The 10,086-nt window shown below is 33.9% G+C and overlaps 1 long non-coding RNA gene across 1 annotated transcript; it reads left to right on the top strand.

Annotated features, from left to right (window-relative positions):
• Window positions 1–556: 556 nt before the first annotated feature.
• Window positions 557–4,616, top strand: LOC310904278. The gene is made up of 2 exons (XR_014588176.1): window positions 557–1,658; window positions 3,770–4,616. It is a non-coding gene; the product is annotated as an uncharacterized lncRNA (long non-coding RNA).
• Window positions 4,617–10,086: the final 5,470 nt, after the last annotated feature.

Genomic DNA, 10,086 nt, shown 5'->3' with positions numbered 1-10,086 from the left:
TTTTGAACTGGGCACTTCATAAACATAAATTAACCATACTAAGTTGTATAGATATATGATTATGTCTTTTCAGTTCTATACAGTAAAGAAGTTTTTTTGTGATGTCACTTATCTCCACGAAAAATGGTTTGGGATGTTTAAGCTGCCTCATTTCTATTCACTAGGTTATAGCTGCAGTGCTTAGTGAGGAGGGAGGAAACTTCATAGCCTAATGTACTTGTCTCTGTGTTCATATAAATTGAAATATTATTATGATTAAAAAACACAACAAAGTGGTGTAGACATTTCTGAGATGTATTGCCTTTTCCACAAAGTTAATTCATCAAACACAACAAAAGAAATTAACCAGGAATTCACAATGTATTACCTATCAGCATTGTTTATTATTTCATCTATGGTTGATATACCTCCTATCTGGGTGCTGACAGTGATATAAGCAAAAAGAAAAACACAGTTTTTAATCTCTTCTTCAAAGAATGAAGGATGAAATTCCTTCAGTAATCTGATGCTGCAAATCTCAAGTGATGGTGTTTGATTGCACTTGTGAATAGTAAAGCAAATGCAGTCTCTGATTTTGAAGTAGCCAGGCACTTCTGTTACAACTTTGCTGGAAATATATTATTTTTTCAAATGTTAATGAATTTGTCATTGTTGTTGGTTTTTTACAAGGCTATTGTTTTTTTGCAACTAATTCTGAGGTAGCAGCAAGGTGAGACTTAGAAAGAGAGATGAGAAAAATCAAATTAGTTTTGTGTTTAAATACAAAATTCTCAGGAATAAACTGATGCATGAACTTGTGTTAAGGATTACTGATTTTGGACACCATTGACTAAATTATTATGCAGGATTTGGTCATAAATTTATGCAGAAGCTCTTTAAATACCAAGCAGTCCATTGTAGATTCATATTTTGTCTGGAACTTCAGCTTTGTTAATAGTTTTGCAAAATATCTGCATAATAAATTTATGGTGAATAACTCTTTGCCCAAAATGGAAGTGAATTTTGGAAACTTCCATCCTTCTAAACTTCTTTTGTGGAAAGCAGCCTAATAATGGTACAGATGGAAAAACTGAACTGTGACATTTTATGTTATGGCAGAATCAAACTACATCTCAAAACAAAAAAATTATAACCAGGGGGAAAGGGAAAGGCTCACTTCCCTTTTCTTTTTCTCTCTTTTTTTTTTTTTTTTTTCCCAGCTATGACCTCCCATTCCTTCCCTTGTTCCAGGTTTGGTGTTTATTTGTTTATCTAATCCAGTTTGCTGAATTAGATACATGGCCAGAATGTATCTAATGTATCATGAGCATGGCAGCAAATACTCTTTTTTTTTTTTTTCACCCAACTTACTTTTCTGCCATTTACTGATTAAAAGGAGTTCACCATCTGATTGAGTGCTAGAGCCAGCACAAAATAAATGATGGGAAGCAGTGGGAGAGGTACCAGCTGAGTCCATCTCCCAGCATGACACCAGAAACAGCATCCTGAGACAACGCTCGCAGTGGAGGACATCACCTCGGGATGGTACCAGAAGGTGGCCCCTGAGCCAGCTCTTGCCATGCAGATGGAAATATGTTATCAATCATTTTCAGCACAGTGTATGAGTCCCAGAGCACAACAAGATGAACACAGACAGGCACTGTGGTGGTCAGCAGCTGGTAAGAGACCAAATATAATATAGTGCTTCAATTCTGAGTGCCTGTTTGGCTACAACATAGACACCTTTTTTTCCATCTCATCTTTTAAAGCTGTTCCCTTCCAAGAAGCTAGGTGAGGACAAAAGGATAGTTTCTTTGTCCTCAGATCAATATTTCAGGAATTCTCCTGAGCAAAGGCAGACTGGAGTACAACTCTTTGGTGCAAAGAAATACAAGGAAAATAACTTCAAGACAAGAGACTGGAAAAGGTCCATCTCAGAATGACTATAAGCTGGGCAATTACCTGACATGACCCCTAGTGAGGGTTCAAGAGCAGGAAGAGAAATGGGCTTTCACTCCGGTGAATGGCTTTTGTTATGAATGCCTGCACCTCCATTTTGAAAACATCTGACTTTCTTTTCTCAAAAACTGCAAAGGCTGAGAATATCATTTCTAGCTCAGCTGTACCCAAGATTTCCAGGCTCTTGTGTTTCTGCTGAGATTCTGTGATGTGTCTCCTACTGTCATTTAAATATATAGGATGTGGTTTGTTCATACCTTCTTAAACAGATAAAAAATTACTTTATCTTCACCTTTGAAATAAAATTACTAAGATATATGTAAATAGATAATAACACATAATAAAGGACCAGAAGCTATCTATCTGAGGGGAGAGTTAAACCCCACTTAGTCTTCAATAGAAACAAAATAGCATACCATAATCATTTACTGCGTGTACTTTAGCACAATTATCTGTCTGAGTGCTCTGAAGAGCTTCTGGATTGTGTTAACATGGAGGCTGAATTTCATCTAACAGAGAAATGGTGATCTTTCCAATAGTTTTTGGGTGAATGGAACAGATTTAATGTTACTTTTATGTATAATCTAACAGCTAGTTTTTGGTTTTTTTTTTTTTTTTTCGGTTAGGTTAAATAAGTTGAACTAATTATAGCAATCTTTAAACTGAGGTATGCATATAGTTAAGCATATATAGATATATCTATCCATTTAAAATATGTTTATGTTAACTATGGGTTATAATTTTACACTATGTAAAAAAGACTTAATGACAATGGGTTTACAGTAGACCAGAAAATGATCAGACCTTTACAAACTAATTTATGCTTTTGGGTGTTCAGACTGGGTGTTTTTAATTCCTTTTGCTTTAACACAAAACATTAAATTGCTCCACTTTACAGGACTAGAACAGGTTAGAAAACTACAAGGGGTTCATTAACCCTTTCTGAGATTAGATTGTAAAATCCTTGTCCAAGTATATATGAGTAACATCATAGAAAAAGATAAATATGAAACAAAAAGGACAAGAAAGACAAACAGATAGTATTACCTTCTTTCATCTGGCCTCAGTCTTTTGCACCAAAATTATAGTTAATGAATAGTCTTGAAATATTATCAAAAAAAAAGTCCCATTTATAAAAATATTTTTTTTTTTTTGCCCCAAAGGCAAAAAAAGTCTGTGTTTAGCAAGATCATCAATAACATAGTTTAAGTTACTGACACTTTCAAAGAATAAGGTTATTTTTTTTTCTGTACAATGACAGAAAAATCTGATGAAGTGTAAGTGCATGTATAAAATTTGATGTTGTAATTGAAATAGCTATTTAAGTGTTTATATTGGGCCTAAGTCTTTGCTCGAGGCAATGTGCAAATCCCTGATGGCTTCAATGGAATTGTGCACAGTCTACCCATGGACTTGGGCTTTTTCAGAAAGCAGGAACAGTCTTCAACAGGATAAAGAGGTCAAGAGTAGTTTATGGGGAATGCAAACATCTTGTAAATATTTTAACAAGTTGGTTGCATTCTTTTTTCTGGATGGTTCCAGAAGATATTAACAGAGATAAAGATTGTGGCAATCAGCATATGTTGGCTTAGAATTTCTTATCAACAGCTCTTTTGCAGATTTAGAAAGAGGAAAGACTTGGTAAAATCATATATCACACAGATAAAAACAGTTAACTGCAGTCCTAGTATCTTTCTCATTCTGACACTTAGGAATTTTGTTTAAAAAGTGTTCTTCCAAGAAACAATACTATAACATATAATACTATAACTACAGATACAAATCTGTTTGCTCCAAAATAATCAATCAATTTATTTTTTGAATCAAAAAGTATTACAGCCAGCTCTATCGTGTAAGAAGAATGACACCTGTGATCACCAAAGGGCAGGTTCTGTGCCTAGCTGGGAGGAGGAGGAGGAGGAAGAGAAGAACTCCTTTCTGTGTGAGTTTGGAAGGAGCAACCTGCTGGCTTCCAGGGGTCACATAGAAGACCTGCAGACTTGGAGAATGCTGCATGGGTGAGTGGTACTTAGCTGGAATAGCACGATTTGGGGCATCCTGCCTGAAAGAGGACGATAGCAGTGAATCTTGACATCTTGCTCTCTTCCTTCCCCAATCCCAGAGGCCCAAGAGCCAAAAACCTCCCTTTTCTGATGCAGCCCAGTCCTATCAGCTCAGAATAGAGTGAATAGCCCTCCCTATTGCCCTACTCACACATTCCTTAATAATCTTGTTTTATCTTTATTTCTGGCTACTGGGAAGGAGCAGGACAATGAGTTGTTAAGCAACAAGGAGAGGACTGGGGCACAGAGTGGAGACCTTTGCTGAATGGAAGGAGCAGCTGCTGAAAAGAAATTCCAGCAGCCTCTTTAGCAGGAACAGGACATGCAGGAAAGCAGTAGGAGTTGGATCAGTCTATCCTCACCTCCTCTGGCATAGGGAAAGATCCTTCTCTCCTGTGCTTTGACCAAACTCTGTTAAATATCTGTTTTCAGCAATGAAGAAAAACTAAGAAGCATAAGATATATCTTTGTTGTTTCTTTAGAGGAACGAGAGTGATTTGGCTTTTTAATGAGTTTAGGCTTTTATGTTTGAAAAATTAACTTCTTATACTCACTTCTAGTAATTTCATTGTCTGAAATTTAAGAAACAAATAAAAAAAATACAAAAAATAAAAAGGGAAAAAAAACCCACGTACTTTCTGTTTATAGTTTCTTTCCATTTGCAAATACACTGGTATGTTTAATTCATAGGAAAAGAATGTTTTCAACACTTCATGGTATGGAAAAATGAAATTAGAAAGTATGAGGAGTTGCTCAAGGCCACACACACAAACACAAAAAAAGACTTTGTCAAATACAGGATTAGAAGTGGAACAGTCCTGAAAATTAGAGATGAAAGCAAAGCATTCAACCCTTGAGATTGTCTGTGGTCTCTGTGTACAGGTATTGCATTAATGAAAAAGAAAACCCTTCCCAGTGTGGTCATAAAATATGTCACAATTAGAAAGCCATTACTATAAAACAATGGTGTACCTGTGGTTTTTGAACAATCACACACACAAAAATAATAATAATAAAGAAAAAAGAGAATTTGAGAATTTCAGTTTTCATATATTAATTTAGACTGGACCCTAAAGAGATGTCCAATCACAAGCCATTCTGTGTTAATCACAGAAGAAGCTACGGAAATAGCACAGAGGCAATACAAATTTATAGGTAATTTTAATTTTTTGAATTTTAAGAAGTTGTATCCATGGTTAATAATTACTTTTCTCCTACACAGCAGACACTTTTGCAAAAAGTATTCTTTTGTAATAAATTGTGTATTTACACAAGCTCAATTTTCTGTGGTCTGTGTGAGATATCAACTTCAGACATGTCAATAAAGTGACTAGTACCCAAGAAAAAAGTGACACAATTGTTTGTTTTCAGCTCTTGCCAGTGACTCATAAATAGCAATATAGCCACAGATCAGCAGTCAATAAAATGACTGTTATCTTCTAAATAGTCTTCAAATCAGTGAATCAATTATTAGCTGAAATTATCCTTATTTTACCATTTTTGTAAAAAATATTTTATATTTTAAAATATGGAGTAAAAAAAAATAATAAAAAAAAAAGTGAAGTAACTGAAATTTTTGTAATTCTAATGCCACATAGATTGTGGCAATATTTCATTATTATTATTATAAGGAATCATGTATTCCTTTAAAGGGGAGGTAATTGCTACAACTCTGTGACAGAGAAAATGCTAGATTTCTCCTTATGGTCTCTGTCAGTAAAGATGGTGATCAAGCCCTGAGCAGACATTTCTGCCTTTCTCCCGTAGCATGATTTCCTGCTAACAGCATAGCAGACAGGACAGCACCTTCAAGAAGTAAAACTAAAATTTGTTTTTAAAAGGAGACAATGAGAAACAGCAAACCAGTACCATCAGTATTTCTTGCTGCATCCCGAGGACCTTTGAGAGAAATCTTCATTATTTTAATGGAGAGGAACAATGAATTTTAATAACTTTGGAGTTCTGACAGAGAAATCCTCTTTTTTAGATGCTATAATGTAGAGTCAAAGTTTGAGTTTAAGACAGGCAATACTCCAGGCATTGCTTTGTTGTATGAAAAACAAAACCAGACATGTATTGAGAAGGTCAGGTCATGCAAAAAAAAAGGTATTGGAAAATAAATAAATAAATAAATAAAAATCTGAGCTCTGAAAATGTGAGGCTTCAAGGTAACTGTTAGTAAAGAAATTGTCTGAAATGTTTTCCTCTGTTATGTTTTGCTTCTTCTGATGGCTCATCAATTCTTTGCACATGCTTTGCATAGATAAGAATGAATACTGCCCCAAGAGGTGTGGAGTTGCATAAGGTTTGAGAACTGTACCATTTTTAGCATTGACATAGTATGTACTTCAGGACCTGATTCTTCTTGCAGATAAATCGAAAAACTGTCTAACACTAGCAAGATTAGGCTTGATGGCCTTTTTAAATGTGAAAGAAAAGCAGAAGCAAACAAGCAGAAGCAGTTGAGGTCAGACTATAAACTGGGAAGTGGAATATAATGGTGAATGGACAAGGAGACAAGGAGTCATTTGAATATATAAAGGATTTAATCATATGATTAATGGTTGGAAACTAAAGAAAAAAAAAAAAAGATAAATCAATGCCATTCTTGCTGAGATGGTGATGAGCATGATGGCAAAGCCCACAGGAAGAGAACTCTGATAACAATAGGAATATTATGGTTTTCCATTCTTTAATAAACACTCATTCTTCCCATTGAACTCATTCCTTACAAAGTGTGGACTAGGTTTAATTCTCATTCATATGATTAAACAAAGATTAAAACAGAGATTGCCTTTGGAGATGAGGAAATAAATGAGGGAGATTTTGTGAAATACAAAATCAGGCAACCAAATGCCACTTATTTCTGTCTCAGTCAACAAATAGATACATAGCTGAAGATGAATCATCATTGTCTGCTCAAATTAAACCATTACAAGGCTTGGTTACATATATATTTACATTTTGATTATTATAATATGTATACTCATATGTAATCATGATTATTAAAATTGTTATTACAATAACTCTTATAATTATTTATGGGAAAAGGCAACTGAAGGTGGAGTTCTGCCTACTTTTCTATGTAAGAGCAGCAGCTGAGGAGGAGATGCAGCTTCTAAGACTATTTTTGTCACAAACAGATAGTGTGACAAAACACAACTCCAAGTGACTTGAACTGTGAGATTTGATTCCAGGCTCCTAAGGACTATGTATATTTGTCTTGGAAAAGGGATGTTAGATGCAAAATTAAATTATTCTCTTAAGAGGTACTATGAGAACAGTGTGGATCTCCTCCCACGCTTTGCAGGGCAATCATCATCTAGAAGGCACAGTCAATTTACTCCTTTCAGCTTTTACAGCTCTATTGTCTCCCAAGTATATTTTGCTTGATAAATTATATACTTGACCTTTTCATGGCAAAGAATCTTCATATGTCATAGGAATATTAAAAATAAAGCAGATTCTACAGTTTGTACAGGGAAACACATAACTGATTCTCATTAAAGTGTTTCATGTGTACTTTCAATGTTCTTGCTGTTTCTTCGCTCTAGATTTTGAGAGGCATGAGCACCTGTATATGGACATTGTTATATGTGCATGTATAAGTTACTGTGTAAATAACCGATTTTTTAAACTGTAAGTATTTCAGGTCTAGTTTTAGTTTGATTAGTTTACTTTTTTTATTGCTTTTTTTTTTTTTTTTCTGTAGCTGTTAGCATTGCTACAGAATAATGTCACTAAGCAAGATTTTTTCAAAGCATTTGACACTGTTCAGTAATGTTTGTACACTCATTGAGTGGAATTAAATCAAGGAGCACCATATAAACTGAGTATTTGTTTTCAGGATTCTTAAGTTTTTGTTGCTGTCTGAAGGAAAAGAGGGAATTCCTCTCAAACAGGTTCTTAAAAGCTGTTTTTGTTTTTGTTGTCGTTTCACAAAAAAAAAAGTTTTTTTTTCACAAAAGGTTTTTTTCTTTCTTTTTTTTCATTTTTTTTTGTGTGTGTCTGTGTGTTTGATTATTATTATTATTATTATTTGGTGAGGCCAAAAAAATCTCAATGCAAAATCATTCAAAGAGCATCTTTTAACTCTCAAAAGCAATTGTTCTGCTTCTTTCTGTTAACATGGTTGTGATTCTTAAACATCTAAGTTCAGTGTATTTGTGTCTTTTCAGATTTTTTTGTTGTTGTTTTAGGGTATCTCAACTTTTATGGTGGTTTGGGTTTGCTTAGGATTGTAGTATTTCGGGGGAGGAGAGGAAGTGGAAACAAAGGAGTCTGTATAATCTGATTGCAAAAACCATGTCTAATATGCAGTATTTCTGCACTTTTTTTTTTTCTGATGAGTAAAGAAACACTTTCTAAAACAGAAAAAAAAAAAAAAGAATAGTCCTCTTGCTTTCTTCTGACTAATATAAACTAACATTTATTCCAATGAAATGACAAAAGAATTTTGCTTTCCCACTTTAAAAATAAGATATAAGATGATTTAGACGATCAATTTCCTGTCTTCGCTTACCAGCAAATCAGTCAACAGCAATATAGAGATGAGTTACTGCTGAGTTTACAGTCAAGCTCTCACTGTTCACTTAGAAGAAAAAGCAGAGCTTGCAATGTTTCTTTCATTGACATATGACATATTCCAGTAGGATATCTTTTTCAGTATTGCATCTGAGAACAAATCAAAATTAAAGATTTCTTGTGTGTACAAATCTGCAGGATTTTTCCACATAAATATGAAACTCTAAGTAGGAAAAATGAGGAGTTATTTCTCTTGTATACTGTAGAATTTGCTTTCTGTATACATCTCAACTTCCTTTTCCCCATTTTGTACTAGTAAGTGAAAGATTTTCTTTCATATGTAGTATCTATCTCACTTAAAAGCTTCATTGCTCTCAATATTCATAACTATTCTATACTCGAAAATTACAAAGATGATCTGTGATGTGTATGTATCAATTAATAAGTGTTGATGCAAATAGATAATTTAAAATAATTGCAGGGAATTTAAAATAACCATATAAAATATAACAATATGTCTGAGCTGAGTGCAGAGAGAAATGAGAAAAAAAATACGTTAAAAAAATATAGAGAATCTAAGTCTAGAAGCACAACAGTAAAAAGCAGTTCAAACCAACTACTGTTGTAGTCTCAACAAGTGAGCCATCCGAGCACGAGTATGAGAGCATGAAAAACCACTAGCACTGGAATGTGTTCACCTATATCCTCAGGCAACTCATTTCTATTATCTTTCCTTTGTTTTGCTTTCATTTTGGATTCTTATCTTTCAGTTTCAAGTCTTCTTCATTCTTCTCTCACAACATTAATTATCTTTTTTTTTTTATATATATATAAGCACATGTATGAATGCTATCAATCAAAAACATATTGCATAGTTTTATTCTGTCATGGAAAATGTAAGAAGATTAATTCATTATTTCACAAACTGAAAAGATACACCTCAGTAAAGGAGAAGATCCAAAAGTATAGTGAGAATAATAGAACTTTTGAGAAAGGAAGGGTTAAATAACACGGGAGCAGAAAACATAAAGGTCATGATAATTAACAGAAACAGGTAGCCAAACATTAAATGGTGGTGAGTCAATGATGATCCATAGGCAAAATCTAAACAGAAACGGAAAGCAAAACACCATATCAGCAAGACATAGGAAAGAAACCAACAAGAAAGCCAAAGTCTTATATTAATCCTCTTGCTTTCTTCTGATGAATATAAACTAAAGTTTATCCCAATGAAACGAAAAAAAAAAAAAGACAAACATTCAATCACTTTTTTTTGTTTTTGTTTTGAAATTAGAGATTCAAGAATAAAACTGGCAAGAAAAAATCTGACATAAAGCACCTTTATTATGAAATTTACTATGTTTTAGATGTGACAATATTTAGAAAACATTTTCAAAATGTAACATGATCAGTGATGCATAGAAAAGATAGGTATAGTTATTTCTAGGAAGGAGTTGCAAGCCGGGTACGCTATACAGATCCCAACTGAGCTGCTTATTTACTGCCAGAAAAGACCCAGCCCACAAAACTATCATTCCTGTATATTGTAACTGTTTTTGTC

The sequence above is a fragment of the Anser anser genome, assembly GCF_964211835.1.
Source record: "Anser anser genome assembly, chromosome: 1".
In the NCBI taxonomy this organism is placed as follows: Eukaryota; Metazoa; Chordata; class Aves; order Anseriformes; family Anatidae; genus Anser; species Anser anser.
This window is presented reverse-complemented; position numbering and strand designations above follow the sequence as displayed.